Genomic DNA, 17,289 nt, shown 5'->3' with positions numbered 1-17,289 from the left:
AAAGCAATCACAGGAGCAAGGCATTTGGTGAACACTCTTGGGCAGTAGAAATGCCAAAGAGCAAAGCACAGGACCAAAAATGCTAGGAAGCAACACAGAAATGAAAAAAAATCTCCTGAAAAGAGGATGGATCAGAATATGTCCTTGAGATCCACGGACACCAGAAAGGCCTGAGGTAGCAAGAGAGGAAAAAGGGTCTGAAAAGACAACATCCATAAGGAAGGCAACTTCAGAATGGTGTTTAGATGAGTGAGGTGTAGAACCAGTCTCCAAGTGCCTGCTTTTCTGGACACTAGAAAAATTCTTGAATAAAAACCCTTCCCCCTTTGGGTACATGCACCTCTTGAATAGTACCCTGAGACAAGAGATCTCAAAGAAACTCTGGGAAAAAATAAGTTGTTCCTGAGGAGGCTGAGGATTGTACATAAAAGGAGGATGAGAATTCCACACCATGAAGTACCCCTGATGAATAACTGACAAAACCCAAGAATCCTGGGTGATTCAAAGCCAAGTATGAAGAGAAAGGTGAAGAGAATTAGGAATGTTACTGGGAAGGAGTGGATAGTCAGACAGCACCTGTTTTTTCAGGAAAGGAAGGCCTGAGAATCACGGCAACCTGAGTGGCCTTGGCAGGAGGAGCCCATTGACCACCCTTTTTACCTTTAGTAGGAGGACGAGATTGCCTACAAACAAAGGCTGGCTTAGAAGGGTAGTTTCTCTGAAATTTAGGCACAGACGAAAGAAAGACATGTTTAAGCTCCTGTAAGCCCTTCCCCTTCTCCTGAAGAGACTTAAACAAACCAGCAGCCACTTCCCCAAACAAAAGTTTAGTATCCACATGAGCATCCAGCATCTTAGCCTTAATATCATCGGGTAAGGGTTGAAGCCTAAGCCAAGCATACCTCCTCAGTACTGAACCAAAAACAGCAGCCCTAGAAGAGGCATCTGCTGCTTCATAACTACATCTAATAGAATGACAAACTACTTGAGAGAAAGTCCCTAGCAAGGAAAGAGCAGAAAATTTACTCTCAGAGTCTGGAAAATCAGAAAACAGCTGACAAGCCTGAGGAAGAAGAACCAACACATACCTAGACATATGGGTCTGATAATTAATTGCCCTAAAAGCTAGGGTAGCAGAAGTATAAACCTTCTTACCCAGCCTGTTCATGGTTCTGCTGTCCTTGTCTGAAGACAGTAACTTGGACAAAGGAAGCAATTGAGATGGCTTATCACAGGCAATAGACACCACAGAGGGGTCAGCAGCAGGACATCTGAACAAAAAGGAACAGTCCTCAGGCACCCTATAAAACCTATCAGACTTCTTGGGAGCAGGGGGCAGAGAATCTGGCGCTTTAGAGGCATTGGAAAAAACATCCAATAAAGCAGGCAAGACAGAAGAAACAGCAGCAGGTTTAGGAGATTCCATCTGCAGTAACTCATAGTGCCTGTTATGGATATCAGAAACCTGGGCACAATCCCACTCAAAAAATTCCATCATCCTAGAGATTGTGTCCTCAAAAGAAATTTCCTCAGAAGGAGTATCTAGGCTATTAGATTCCACTCCATAGTCTAAATGAGAATGAAACTGTGCAGAATGCATAAGGGATTCTTCATCAGAATCCAACTCTTCCTCAGAAGAATTTAATTCCATGGGCCTTTTAGTTGAAGAAGAATAACAAGGAGGAGCAGGAACCGAAAACCCTAGATGAGGCCTTAAAGACAGTAAAGCATTAAATAACCCCTGAATAAAGGCCTTCCACTCACTTTGTGAGTTCCTAGGATTAGAAGAAACATGTCTAGTTTTCTGTTTCTTTTTTAAAGGGATGTCCATCCTAGAAAACTGAGAGGGCCCTGGCTCAGGACAGCATCCCACAATGGTAGTAGGAACTTCTTCCCTAAGAAGAAACTGTAGAACCCCAACCTAGACCCCTTGGAAGCAATCAGCAGTGGTCCCCATGAAAGCCCAAAATGGACACCTGCAAAGCCTTGTTGGACATGCTGCCTGCCAGATCTTCACTGGCCTCCAACCTGGACAGAGCAGAAGAATCCAACAACACAACCAGGCAAGTTTCCAGGTTTGTAATAACCTCAGGAGAAACCCCTGCAGAGGCTGGACAGTGGAAGGTTCTGGTCTTAACTTTTTCACCTTCTTCTTCCCTGATGACTGACCCTCAGAGCAGGAAGTTCAATCAATAATATCTTTAGCAAGCAGTTTAAGATGCTGATTCTCAAGATACAATGAAAGAGAAGAAAGCCTACTCTGAAGGGTTTTCAGGATAAAGCCCTGACAAATAGAACAAGACATATAGTCATGAGAAGTTCCTAGGCAAAAAAGTCACTTATCATGGCGGTCTTTATGGGGAATCTGTCTCTCACACTGGCATTTACAATTCCTGGATGATATTAACCCCCCAAACAACACAAAAAAAAATGAATAAAATAGCAAAACCCCCAACTGGGTACTTATCTACAACTGTGAGGATTTCAACAAAAAGGAGAAATCATTGGAGTTGCAATAAATAGAAAAAATGGCAAAAAATGGATGGAGGCCAACAGACTCACAGTTAAAAACAGCGTTCGGACTTGTGGCAAACATGTTCTGAGGATGGTATGCCTGAAAGTCACCTTTATGCCCTACACTATGTGAAGAGTATGTAGGTGACGTTCAGCATATCTAAAAGCAATGGTAGACTGACTGGATGATGGGCTTTACTGCAGGGAATCCCATATAGTTATGAATACTGCAGAAGTGAACATAAGGACATCTTACCTAGACAGCACTTGAAATGAATATGAATGGAAGCCAGAATTGAACACAGTCAATCTGGAGCTACGGGACAAGGCAGAGGCCAGACCCTTAAGCTGGGTTGCTTCCAGACATGAGGGCAACAGGCAGAGGTTACAGGACTATGTAACGGAGGTTGCACTTGAAGGTAGGCCCAGTCAGGCTTTGACTGTGCGATTCAGATCAAACCCTGGCTGGGTCTGTCTGAGAGACACCAGTGATAGCAGTAATTGTGTGCACATTGACTCAACAAACCACAACTGGTCTGAATGGGAATTGAACCCATGACATTGGCATCAACACCACACTCTAACCAACCACATCATCAAATCTACCACTCAAATTCCATCAGCATGGGAAATGATATCAATGACAGTGTAAGGAATTTTGTGTAAAAGGGTGCCATGCCTCAGCTCAAGAAGGGGTACTGTATCAATACTCCTTGATAGATGACAGATACTATCTGTCAAAAATTTCACTACTCAACTCTCCACTGAGAATAAACTAATGTATTTTAGCTTTTCCCAGTTAGAAGTCACCACAGCAGAACTCTTGTCCACTAATGATTGGCAGGGGATTTTTTCAGTGTCAAGGTGTCAGCCTAATGCCCAAACTTCAAAGAAGGCACACCCATTCACCTACTTGCATGTCCTTAAGGACCACTCAACCACGGGGAGGTCATACAAACTCAAACAGAAGGCATTCCTGCCAAGGATCGAACCAGAGAACCTCTTGCTGTGAGGCGATAACACTAACTGCTGTACTGAGAATGCCAATCTGAATTGCATTTAGTCCTATGAACCTGTGATTTACATTTCTTCATGATCTTTTGTTTCTTTTGGCCAGAAAGGTGATGCTTTTGGATTTCCTAGAAAGTTCCTCCAAGCTTTGGCAGTGTGCAAGAATGTGGACTGGAATGCAGATAAGTGTCCAGTCTGAAACAGAGCTGCTGGTAAGTCTACCAAAATGTGACAGTGTCCGTAGAGCTCATTGGTAAGCAACTGCAAGAGCCTGAGCAGGAAAAAAAATGCAGTACTTCATTGCAAGGTAGAAATGAGCAGGCACACACTACCTTCTGAATGCTGCATCCAGAAAACAGTGTCTAAGAGCACCTGCCCTTCCACACAGGAGGAGAAGAATTCAAAGGCCGTGATGAGAGTTAAACTCATGACCCCTTGTTTACTAGACCAGTGCTCCAATCCCAGTGCTACAGATCGAGGCATACCATAGTTCTCATGGCCCTTTGTTAAACATATTTGTTCATTGCTGTTATTTGTCTTTTGACAGGGTGATAGAATTTGCGTCTTTGGATCTTTCATCGCACCCAAGCCATTTCATAAGGGCATGGGTAGCTATGCCGAATTGTGCCATATTGCCTAGTATTTGGCCGGACACACAGGCAATCCAGTGATGTGCTAAGGGAACTGAAAACTGATTGCGCTGCAGCATCTGCAAAATTTTGCTTCTTCAATAAATTATCTTCATTTGGTTTGTCTTTCCAATACTTGTCACAAAAGTTACGGCTTTGCAATGGTGAAGTAAGCAAACTTTAAATAGGCCCTTTCCTGGTTAAAAGGATTATTTCATGTCATTTGCAAAACTGCATGTATCTGCATAGTCCTTTGCATGCAATACGAGACAGAGTTTTCAAGAAGTCACTTCTTGAATCACTAGAAAGTGCTTGCAGGTTTAGCAGTAAGTAAGTAAGGATCCAGACTGAATGAGGTCTGTCCAGGGATCCTACCAACACTGGCAAAGGTGCTGCACTGCCCATGACACTGATGACAAGCAACTGCAAGAGTCTAGGCAGGAATAAATGCTGTATATCTTTATGCTAGAAACAAGGTGAAAAATTTCTTTGAAAGTGCAGGATTAAAATCAGTCTAACTGCGGGTGTGAGCAGAAGCACATTATTTTCCAGCAAAAAGCCTGAGAATTCAAACTCAGGACCTGCAGACTACAAAACCAGCACCTTAACCACTATGCTAGCAAGCCTCAAAATGGCAGCATTCACCACAGCTTTCTTTAAGAAAGAATTTCTTCATCTGTCATTCCTGTTTTTTTTTTTTTCGTCTGTTAACAGAGTAAGTGATTTGGCACTTCTAGACTCACTCTTATATAATGCATTCCACAAAATGAAGGGTAGGTATGACCATGGGGGGACAGTTTGTGACTAGACTACTGTAACTGGTCAATTTGCATGTTCTTAAGAGGAAAAGCGGAGCAGCAGAAGAAAGTTACCCAGATGTCAGGACAGCAGACAGCACTTGAAATGAATACGAATGAAAGTCAGAATTGAACACAGTCATTCTGGAGCTGCGAGGCAAGACAGAGATCAGACCCTTAAGCAGAGTTGCTTCCAGACATGATGGTAACAGGCAGAGCTTCACAGGTCTGTGGAACAGAGTTCAGATTTGAAGGCGGGCCCTGTCAGGCTGTGACTGTAAGATACAGGTCGAACCCTGGCTACCCTGTCTGACTGTCACTGTGAATGTGAGCCAGAGGTCATAGCACTAATTATGTGCACATTGCCCCACCAAAATGTAGCTGGCCCATATGTGGATTAAACCTACAACCTTGGTGTTATTAGCACCACACTCTAAATGACTTAACTGGCAATGTTTTGCAGCACTGCCGCTCCAACTCTATCAGCATGAGAACTGCTGTCGATGACAGTGTGAAGAGTTATGTGTAAAAGGGTGCCATGACTCAGCTCAAGTAGTGCTACTCCATCAATACTCCTTGACAGATGGTGGATACTATCTGTCAAATGTTTGACTACTCAACTCTCTACTGAGAATGCTGATCCAAATTACATTCAGTTCTATGAACCTGCGACTTAAATTCCTTCATGATGTTGTCTTTCTTTTGGCCAAGAAGGTGATGCTTTTGAATCTCCTAGAAAGTTACTCAAAGCTTTGCCAGTATGCATGGATCTGGACTGGAACACAATTAAGTGTCAAGTCTGAAACAGAGCTGCTGACAAAAGTCTACCAAGATGCTACACTGTCTGTGGAGCTGATCGGCGAGCAATTGCAAGAGGCTGAGCAGCAAAAGTGCTATACTTCACTGTGAGTAGAACTGAGATAGCACATACTACCTTCTGAATGCTGCACCCAGAAAACAGTGCCTAAAAGCACCTGCCCTTCAGCACACAGGAGGAAAAGAAGCCACACCACCAAATGAGATTTGGACACATGACCCCTGGCTTACAAGACAAGTGCTCTAACCACTGAGCTACAGAGTCAGATGTGCCATGCCTCTGATGTCGCCTTTTTTAAATGTATTTGTTCATTGTTTTTCTTTGCCTTCCAACAGGGTGATGCGTTTTGCACTTTTCGGATCTTTCGTCACACCCAACCCATTCCATAAGAGCATTGGTAGCTATGACATATGGTGCCATATTGCCCAGAAAGAATTTCTTCATCTAGTAACATGCTCAGGGAACTGAAAACCGAGTGCATTGTAGCGTCTGCAAAATTTTGCTACTTCAATAAATTATCTTCATTTGGTTTGTCTTACCAATACTAGTCACACAAGTTATGGCTTTGGGAGCTGTGAAGTAAGGAAACTTTAATTAGGACCACTCCTGGTTAAAAGGAGTATGTCATGTCATTTGCAAAACTGCATGCATCTGCATAGTCCTTTGCATGCAATGCGGGACATAGTTTTCAAGATGACACTTTCTGAATCACTAGAAAGTGCTTGCAGCTTTAGCAGTAAGTAAGTAAGGATCCAGACTGAATGAGGTCTGGCCAGGGATGCTAACAACACTGGCCAAGTGGCTGCACTGTCTATGACACTGATGACAAGTAACTGCAAGAGCCTAAGGAGGAAAAAATGTTGTATCTCCTTACGCTAGAAACAGGGAAGAAAATTTCTTTGAAAGTGCAGGACTAAAATCCATCTGACTGTGGGTGAAGCACACTCTCTTCCAGCAAGAAGCCTGAGGATTTAAACTCCTGATCTGCAGTCTACAAAACCAGCACTTTAACCACTATGGTAATAAGCCTCAAGATGGCAGGATTCCCCACAGCTTTCTTTAAGAAAGAATTTCTTCATCTGTCATTCCTTTTTTTTTTTTTTTTTTTAATTAACAGAGTACATGAATTGTCTCTTCTCTACTCTCTTCTATAATGCATTCCACAAAATGAAGGGTATGTATGACTGAGGGGGGACAGTTTGGGACTAGGCCAGTGTAACCAGTCAATCTGCATGCTCTTAAGAGGAAAAGCAGAGCAGCACAAGAAAGTTACCCAGATGTCAGGACAGCAGACAGAACTTGAAATGAATACAAATGTTACTCAGAACTGAGCATAGTCATTCTGGAGCTGTGAGGCAAGACCTTTAAGCAGAGTTGCTTCCAGACATGAAGGTAACAGGCAGAGCTTCACAGGTCTGTGGAATGGAGATTAGGCTTGAAGGCGGACCCTGTCAGGCTATGAGATACAGGTCAAACCCTGGCTGCCTTATCTGACTATCACTGTGACTGTGGACCACAGGTAATAGCACTAATTATGTACACATTGTCCCACCAAAATGAAGTCGGCATTATCAGCACCATATTCTAACTAACTGAGCTAACCGGCCACAGTTGCTAACATTCTCATTCCAACTCTATCAGCATGAGAACTGATGTCAATGACAGTCTGAACAGTTATGTATAAAAGGGTGCCATGACTCAGCTCAAGAAGTGCTACTGTGTCAATGCTCCTTGACAGATGACGGATACTATCTGTCAAACGTTTGACTACTCAACTCTCCACTGAGAATGCTGATCCGAATCACATTCAGTTCTACGAAACTTTAACTTAAATTCCTTCATGATGCTCTGTTTCTTTCGGCCAGGAAGGTGATGCTTTCGGATCTCCTTGAAATGTACTCAAAACTTTGGCAGTATGCATGGATCCGAACTAGAACACAATTAAGTGTTAAGCCTAAAACAGAGCTGCTGACAAAAGGCTACCAAGCAATTGCCTCGTGTACACTGACAACACTCTCCTCCTACCACCCAATACTACAGCCTTTGAGAGATGCACTTATATAGCCAAACTGGAAACCAAGCTCTCTCCAGCCAAGACTGTACTAGACAGTCAAGAAGAGAAGGTAAACACCTGCATCACACCACACTCAACACATAGTCCATCAAAACCTACACCACCTAAACCCATACATAGTAACACAAAACACACACTTACCTTCATGGAGGCTCTCAGTAAAAATCTGCCCAAACAACAGAGACCTCCAAAGCTGAAATGCAAGCAACCACCACCCCACAACACTACCCAAATGGCACATAGCCCACAAAATCAGTGTGCCACTCAACCTCAGCCCATAAGTCAAAACAACGTACTCAACACACTAGTCATAGGTGACTATGTAGTCAGGCACACTGATGTCCCACTCACTAGCTGAACAAGGAGAAAGTTACTGTCAGCTGCCTGTCGGGTGCCAGGATCCACCACATAATGCAAGCACTCAGGTCACTCCACAACAAGTACAAATATGGCTCTGCCATTGCCCATGTTGATGTGAATGACCTGAGACGTACCTCCCTGGACTACAAGCTCTTGGATCATGTAGCCCAGGCAGGTATGACCCTAGCCCTGAGTAGCATCCTGCCATCACCCAGAATGATACCACAATACAAGGACAAAATGATTGACTTCAACAATTGGCTAAGCTTCTGGTGTCATTCTAAGGGGATCCAGTGTCTGTCTGCCTGGGATAACATGATCGACAGACCACAATGATTTGCCAGAGATGGCCTGCACCTGTCAACCCTGGGATTCCGGATGCTGGCTAAGGCTCTTGCCACCCCTAAAGTGCCTTTTTTAGGCAATGTTCAAATGACAAACTCACCACCATAGCAGGTATAAGCAAGCAAAATCTGAGGGTAATGCTACTCAATGCTAGAAGTCTAAACCTCAAAATGCACTCATTTGAGGCACTCCTTAAAATGGAAAACATCGACATCTGTGCAGTGACAGAGACCTGGTTCAAGCCTCCGGACAGCACCCCTGCATTACCAGACTATAACTCATACCACACCTTTCTGCCACCTAACCTGGACCAAAACACTAAAGGGGAGGCATGTCCATATTCATTAAAGATATCCACACCTCCAGGCTAGTTGCCCAACATAATAAATACAAAATTACCCAAGTGCAACTAACACTGGGCAAAACTGCAATCCAGGTTTTAGCTTGTTACAGATCCCCGGCCATGCCCCAGGATGGCCACTCCATGTTTTTTGATATATTGGGTAATATTAAGGTACAGCCCAATACCCTAATAATGGGCAATTTCAAGTACCCCACCATCAAGTGGGAAAACTACTCGTGTACTAACTCATTTGCTCAACGCTTTCTGGAATTCATAAATTCCAACGCCCTGCATCAGCTTGTCCATACCCCCACCAGGGGCAGCAATATCTTGGACCTGGTCATTACCAATATGGGCAACTGATGTTCCACGCCAGAGGTCAACTCCTCGCTGTTCAGATCTGACCACAAGCTAATCACCCTAGACATCAATATCTCGCCCCCACCACCCATTAAGGAAACCACCATAAAAAACTTCTCCAAAGCCAACTTCATGCTTCTTAAGACAGAAATGGCAAGCTTCACGACACCCATACAGACAGAAAATAGAGGTATGACTGCTGAATCCTATACAAATGCACTGTATAAGCACATACATGAGTGCATGAATCGTGCCATCCCCAACAGAACCAAGACACCATTCTCCAAAAAAAGGAAGCCAATCTGGTGGTCTCCTGCCATAAGCAAACTCTACAACAGAAGGAAGAAACAGTTGCAAAAAAAGAGTAAAATTCCCTGTTTGCAGGAACTCCCTGATCAGTCTCAGTAAGAAGCTGAGATCCCTCATAAAATCCTCCAAAGCTAGTAATGAAAATAAAATTGTCACTGATTCTAAAGGCAACCACAAACCATTCTACAGCTGTGTCAAGAATCTCAATGGCGACACTCAGATCTGCTCTGAGTTACAGCACAATGGCACTAGATATACAGAACCAACTGATATTGCCAACATCCTGGTAGATAGGTTCAGTGCAAACTTCACCCCCCCACCCCCCAAAGGGCCCATCACTATACCACAAGAATGCAAAGCCCCTGTAATCACGACTGCACAAGTAAAGACAGCACTATCCAAAGCCAAGAACACAGCATCCATGGGATCTGACAACATCCCAGGTTGCGTTCTCCACAAAGTACAGAATGAACTGGCACCCCACCTAAGTAAGTACCATGTTCAATCATAGCCTCACTTCAGGCTTTGTGCCTACTGAATGGTGCACAATGACAGTTATCCCACTTCACAAGGGGTGCTCTACCATGGACCCCAAGAACTACCACTCCATTAGCCTGACGAGCCTGGTCTGCAAGGCCATGGGACATATCATCTTGGAGCTTATAAACAAGGACATAGGTAACCTCCAAATTCTGGACCCTACTCAGTTTGGGTTTGTAAAAGGTAGGTCATGTCTCCTAAACATGACTGACTTCTTTGAAGCAGTTACCAGAGCCATGGACAAAGGTAAGGTGGTGCACACAGCCCATCTTGACCTTGCCAAGGCTTTTGACACCATACCCCACTCTGGAATTATAGATAAACTCACTACACTGGGAATAAATCCCTATGTCACAAGATGAGTGGCCAACTGGCTCACTGATAGAACCCACACAGTGAAAGTAGCCAACTCCAAATCCAATTTCAGACCAGTGAGAAGAGTATCACAGGGCTCAGTCCTGGGTCCTCTCCTGCTTGGAATCTACTTCTCAGAAGTCCAGGCTAATACAGCAGGTCTTTGGCTAACAAAGTTCTCAGATGACTACAAACTAGGTGCCACAATATAATCTCCTAATGATGTGGACATTCTGCAAAGGGGCCTCACTGAGACTGATGCTTGGTGTCAAAGTCATGGCCTCAAGCTCAATGCCAAGAAGTGCATTGTTATCTTCTTTGGGAAAAACACTATATCCATGAACTACCACATGGGCGGTAGCCTACTAAACACCGAAACTGTGATAAGAGATCTTGGGACACAGGTGGAAAGTAGTCTCTCCTTTGATAATCACATCGCCACAGTAGTCAGAAAATCCTTCTACGTAGCACACCTCATCACAAAGGAGTTCACCTCCAGAAAAAAAGAGGTCATTGTTCCTGTCTACTCATCCCTCATCAGACCCATTATAGAGTACAATGCCCCATTTGGCATGTACCTCGCAAGACATCTGCAACAACTAGAAAGTCCAGAGAAATACCTCACTAAGAGGATAACTGGCCTCAAACAGATGCCATATGTAGACTGTCTCAAAAAACTCCAGCTCTACTCTGTTGCTTATCTCCTACTCAGCAATGACCTCTGTCTAACATACAAAGCCATGACAAACCCAGATCTGTTGGACATGCTACACTTAAAGAAACCCCAATCCCTCCAAGCCACATGCTCCAGGGGACCTAAACCTTGCCACCACAATAAACAGAACATGCTGGAGGGATAGATTCCTTTCCCAGAGACTTCCCATGATGTGGAACAGACGACCCATTAATGTCAAGCAAAGCTCCTCATTAGCCCTCTTTAAGAAAAATCTCGACAATTAGATGGGAAATAGGAAATTCACCCTGGGAATCACTTCTGTGGCTCTGCTAGACAGGGGTGCAGGAAAATTACTTTCTTGGATGGCGAAAACCAGGGAACTTTTTTGGCTAGGCTTATATAGGTCCCAGGGCCAATAGCCTAGTATCTACCTATGAACCTATAAAGCTAAAATGCTACAGTGTCCGTGGAGTTTGACTGGCAAGCAGTTGCAAGAGGGTGAGCAGCAAAAACGTTGTACTTCATTGCAAGGTAGAATTGAGTTAGCACACACTAGCTACTGAATGCTTCACTCAGAAAACGGTATCTAAAAGCACCTGCCCTTCAGCACACAGGAGGAAAAGATACCACAAGACCTGATAAGATTTGAACTCATGACCTCTAGTTACAAACCCAACATTCAGAACCCTGAGCTATAGAATCAAACATGCCATGATTCTGAAGTTGCCTTTTTTAAACATATTTGTTCATTGTTGTTCTTTGCCTTTCAACAGGGTGATACAATTTGCATTTTTTGGATCTTTCATCACACTCACCCCATTCCATAAGGACATGGGTAGCGATGACATATTGTGCCATATTGCCCAGAAAGAATTTCTTCATCTAGTGACATGCTCAGTGAACTGAAAACTGAGTGCATTGTAGCGTCTGCAAAATTTTGCTGCTTCAATAAATTATCTTCATTTGGTTTGTCTTACCAATACTAGTCACACAAGTTACGGCTTTTGGAGTGGTGAAGTAAGGAAACTTTAAATAGGCCATCTCCTGGTTAAAAGGATTATGTCATGTCAGTTACAAAACTTCATGCATCTGCAGAGTCCTTTGCATGTGATACAGGATATAGTTTTCAAGAAGTCACTTTCTGAATTACTAGAAAGTGCTTGCAGCTTTTGCAATAAGTAAATAAGGATCCAGACGGGATAAGATCTGGCCAGGAATGCTGACAACACTGACCAAGGTGCTGCACTATCCATGACACTGATGACAAGCAACTGCAAGACTCTAAGAAGGAAAAAAATACTGTACTTACTTACGCTAGAAACAGGGGAGAAAATTTCTTTGAGAATGCAGGACTGAAATCTAGTGACTCAAGCTAATCTGACTACAAGTGTTGGACCAGCTGAAGCACAACTTTTTCCAGCAAGAGCTCAGAGGATACAAACTCAGGAACTTTAGTCTACAAGATCAACACCTTAACCACTTCACTAAGAAGCCTGAAGATTGAGGCAATCACCGCAGCTTCCTTCAAGCAAAAATTTCTTCATCTGTCATTCCTTTTTTTTTTCTTCACCTGTTAACAGAGTAATTGAATTGGCAGTTCCCACTTCAGTCTTCTGCAATGCATTCCAGACAACAAAGGGTAGGTATGACCGTGGGGAAACACTTTGGGAACATCACTGGATTGCATCTGTATGCGGCCATATACTGGGCAATATGGCACCATATGCCATAGCTACCCATGCTCTCACAGAAAGGGCTGGGTGTGATAAAAGATACAAAAAATGCAAATTGTATCACCCTTGTGAAAGGCAAAGAACAAACATGAACAAATATCTTTAAAAAAGTGACTTCAGAACACTAGTATGTTTGGCTCTGTACTGCAGGGGTTAGTGCCCTGGTCTTATAAACAAAGCATCATGAGATCAAATCTCATTAGGGCCTGTGGTTTCTTGTCCTCCTAAGTGCTGAAGGGCAGGTGCTTTTAGAGACTGTTTTCTGGATGCAGCATTCGGAAGGTAGTATGTGCTATCTCAATTCTACTCACAGTGAAGTATAGCACTTTTGCTGCTCAGCCTCTTGCAATTGCTTGCCGATCAGCTCCACAGACAGTGTAGCATCTTGGTAGACTTTTGTCAGCAGCTCTATTTCAGACTTGACACTTAATTGTTTTCCAGTCCGGATCCTTGCATACTGCCAAAGCTTTGAGTAACTTTCTCGGAAATCTGAAAGCATCACCTTCCTGGTCGAAAGAAACAGAGCATCATGAAGGAATTTAAGTCACAGGTTCATAGAACTGAATGTAATTCCAATCAGCATTCTCAGTGGAGAGTTTAGTAGTCAAACCTTTGACAGACAGTATCCGTCATCTGTCAAGGAGTATTGGTGCAGCAGCTCTTGTTGAGCTGAGTCATGACATCAGTTCCCATGCTGATGGAGTTTGAGCGGCCTTACTAAGAAACATGGCCGGTTAGCTCAGTTGGTTAGAGCGTGGTGCTAATAACACCAAGGTCGCGGGTTCGATCCCCGTACGGGCCAGCTACCCTTTTAGTGGGGCAATGTGCAGACAATTAGTGCTATGACTTGTGGCTCACAGTGACAGTCAGACAGGGCCAGCCAGGTTCGACCTGTATCTCACGGTCAAAGCCTGACCTCCGGTCCACAGCCCTCTGAAGCTCTGCCTGTCGGCCTCATGTTTTAAAGCAGCTCGGCTTAAGGGTCTGACCTCTGCCTTGCAGCTCTGGAATGACCGTTTTCACTCCTGACTTCCATTCGTACTCAATTTCAAGTGCTGTCTTCTGTCCTGACGTCTGGGTAAGTTTCTTCAGCTGCTCTGCTTTACCTCTTAAGAACATGCAGATTGATCGGCGACTCTGGCCTCGTCACAAACTGTCCCCCCACGGTCATACCTACCCTTTGATTTTTGGAATGCATTGCAGAAGACGGAAGCAAAAACAGCCAATTCAGTTACTCTGTTAACAGGTGAAGAAAAAAAAAAAGGAATGACAGATGAAGAAATTCTTGCTTGAAGGAAGCTGGGGTGACTGCTGCCACCTTCAGGCTTCCTAGTGCAGTGGTTAAGGTGCTGGTTTTACAGACTAAAGGTCATGAGTTTGAGTCCTATGAGTTCTTGCTGGAAAGAGGGGTGTGTCAGCTGCCCTGACACCTGTAGTCAGATGAGTTTTAGTCACTAGATTTTCGTCCTGCACTCAAAGAAATTTTCTCCCCTGTTTCTAGCGTTCTTATTTACTTATTGCAAAAGCTGCAAGCTCTTTCTAGTGATTCAGAAAGTGACTTCTTGAAAACTATATCCCATATCGCATGCAAAGGACTCTGCAGATGCATGCAGTTGTGTGGCTGGGTGTGATGAAAGAGCTGAAAATAGCAGATTGTGTCACCCTTCTGAAAGGCAAAGAACAAAAATGAGCAAATATGTTTAAAAAAGTGACATCAGAAGATAAGCATGTCTGGCTCTGTAGCTCAGGGGCTAGAGCACTGGTCTTGTAAACCAGGGGTCATGAGTTCAAATCTCATCAGGGCCTATGGTTTCTTTTCCTCCTATGTGCTGAAGGGCAGGTGCTTTTAGAGACTGTTTTCTGGATGCAGCATTCGGAAGGTAGTATGTGCTATCTCAATTCTACTCACAGTGAAGTATAGCACTTTTGCTGCTCAGCCTCTTGCAATTGCTTGCCGATCAGCTCCACAGACAGTGTAGCATCTTGGTAGACTTTTGTCAGCAGCTCTATTTCAGACTTGACACTTAATTGTTTTCCAGTCCGGATCCTTGCATACTGCCAAAGCTTTGAGTAACTTTCTCGGAAATCTGAAAGCATCACCTTCCTGGTCGAAAGAAACAGAGCATCATGAAGGAATTTAAGTCACAGGTTCATAGAACTGAATGTAATTCCAATCAGCATTCTCAGTGGAGAGTTTAGTAGTCAAACCTTTGACAGACAGTATCCGTCATCTGTCAAGGAGTATTGGTGCAGCAGCTCTTGTTGAGCTGAGTCATGACATCAGTTCCCATGCTGATGGAGTTTGAGCGGCCTTACTAAGAAACATGGCCGGTTAGCTCCGTTGGTTAGAGCGTGGTGCTAATAATGCCAAGGTCGCGGGTTCGATCCCCGTACGGGCCAGCTACCCTTTTAGTGGGGCAATGTGCAGACAATTAGTGCTATGACTTGTGGCTCACAGTGACAGTCAGACAGGGCCAGCCAGGTTCGACCTGTATCTCACGGTCAAAGCCTGACCTCCGGTCCACAGCCCTCTGAAGCTCTGCCTGTCGGCCTCATGTTTTAAAGCAGCTCGGCTTAAGGGTCTGACCTCTGCCTTGCAGCTCTGGAATGACCGTTTTCACTCCTGACTTCCATTCGTACTCAATTTCAAGTGCTGTCTTCTGTCCTGACGTCTGGGTAAGTTTCTTCAGCTGCTCTGCTTTACCTCTTAAGAACATGCAGATTGATCGGCGACTCTGGCCTCGTCACAAACTGTCCCCCACGGTCATACCTACCCTTTGTTTTTCGGAATGCATTGCAGAAGACGGAAGCAAAAACAGCCAATTCAGTTACTCTGTTAACAGGTGAAGAAAAAAAAAAAAGGAATGACAGATGAAGAAATTCTTGCTTGAAGGAAGCTGGGGTGACTGCTGCCACCTTCAGGCTTCCTAGTGCAGTGGTTAAGGTGCTGGTTTTACAGACTAAAGGTCATGAGTTTGAGTCTTATGAGTTCTTGCTGGAAAGAGGGGTGTGTCAGCTGCCCTGACACCTGTAGTCAGATGAGTTTTAGTCACTAGATTTTCGTCCTGCACTCAAAGAAATTTTCTCCCCTGTTTCTAGCGTTCTTATTTACTTATTGCAAAAGCTGCAAGCTCTTTCTAGTGATTCAGAAAGTGACTTCTTGAAAACTATATCCCATATCGCATGCAAAGGACTCTGCAGATGCATGCAGTTGTGTGGCTGGGTGTGATGAAAGAGCTGAAAATAGCAGATTGTGTCACCCTTCTGAAAGGCAAAGAACAAAAATGAGCAAATATGTTTAAAAAAGTGACATCAGAAGACAAGCATGTCTGGCTCTGTAGCTCAGGGGTTAGAGCACTGGTCTTGTAAACCAGGGGTCATGAGTTCAAATCTCATCAGGGCCTATGGTTTCTTTTCCTCCTATGTGCTGAAGGGCAGGTGCTTTTAGAGACTGTTTTCTGGATGCAGCATTCGGAAGGTAGTATGTGCTATCTCAATTCTACTCACAGTGAAGTATAGCACTTTTGCTGCTCAGCCTCTTGCAATTGCTTGCCGATCAGCTCCACAGACAGTGTAGCATCTTGGTAGACTTTTGTCAGCAGCTCTATTTCAGACTTGACACTTAATTGTTTTCCAGTCCGGATCCTTGCATACTGCCAAAGCTTTGAGTAACTTTCTCGGAAATCTGAAAGCATCACCTTCCTGGTCGAAAGAAACAGAGCATCATGAAGGAATTTAAGTCACAGGTTCATAGAACTGAATGTAATTCCAATCAGCATTCTCAGTGGAGAGTTTAGTAGTCAAACCTTTGACAGACAGTATCCGTCATCTGTCAGGGAGTATTGGTGCAGCAGCTCTTGTTGAGCTGAGTCATGACATCAGTTCCCATGCTGATGGAGTTTGAGCGGCCTTACTAAGAAACATGGCCGGTTAGCTCAGTTGGTTAGAGCATGGTGCTAATAACGCCAAGGTCGCGGGTTCGATCCCTGTACGGGCCAGCTACCCTTTTAGTGGGGCAATGTGCAGACAATTAGTGCTATGACTTGTGGCTCACAGTGACAGTCAGACAGGGCCAGCCAGGTTCGACCTGTATCTCACGGTCAAAGCCTGACCTCCGGTCCACAGCCCTCTGAAGCTCTGCCTGTCGGCCTCATGTTTTAAAGCAGCTCGGCTTAAGGGTCTGACCTCTGCCTTGCAGCTCTGGAATGACCATTTTCACTCCTGACTTCCATTCGTACTCAATTTCAAGTGCTGTCTTCTGTCCTGACGTCTGGGTAAGTTTCTTCAGCTGCTCTGCTTTACCTCTTAAGAACATGCAGATTGATCGGCGACTCTGGCCTCGTCACAAACTGTCCCCCCACGGTCATACCTACCCTTTGATTTTTGGAATGCATTGCAGAAGACGGAAGCAAAGACAGCCAATTCAG

General features: G+C 44.2%; 5 non-coding genes across 5 annotated transcripts; all 5 read left to right on the top strand.

Moving 5' to 3' along the window:
* Positions 1 to 13,590: 13,590 nt before the first annotated feature.
* Positions 13,591 to 13,664, top strand: TRNAI-AAU. Its single transcript has one exon. It is a non-coding gene; the product is annotated as a tRNA-Ile (tRNA).
* Positions 13,665 to 14,595: 931 nt separating this feature from the next.
* TRNAT-UGU lies at positions 14,596 to 14,668 on the top strand. Its single transcript has one exon. It is a non-coding gene; the product is annotated as a tRNA-Thr (tRNA).
* A 520-nt stretch (positions 14,669 to 15,188) lies between these two features.
* TRNAI-AAU lies at positions 15,189 to 15,262 on the top strand. Its single transcript has one exon. It is a non-coding gene; the product is annotated as a tRNA-Ile (tRNA).
* A 931-nt stretch (positions 15,263 to 16,193) lies between these two features.
* Positions 16,194 to 16,266, top strand: TRNAT-UGU. Its single transcript has one exon. It is a non-coding gene; the product is annotated as a tRNA-Thr (tRNA).
* A 520-nt stretch (positions 16,267 to 16,786) lies between these two features.
* Positions 16,787 to 16,860, top strand: TRNAI-AAU. Its single transcript has one exon. It is a non-coding gene; the product is annotated as a tRNA-Ile (tRNA).
* The last annotated feature ends 429 nt before the right edge of the window (positions 16,861 to 17,289 follow it).

Source organism: Protopterus annectens, chromosome 1.part0 (assembly GCF_019279795.1).
Source record: "Protopterus annectens isolate FY-2018-M chromosome 1.part0, PAN1.0, whole genome shotgun sequence".
Taxonomy (NCBI): domain Eukaryota; kingdom Metazoa; phylum Chordata; order Ceratodontiformes; family Protopteridae; genus Protopterus; species Protopterus annectens.
This window is presented reverse-complemented; position numbering and strand designations above follow the sequence as displayed.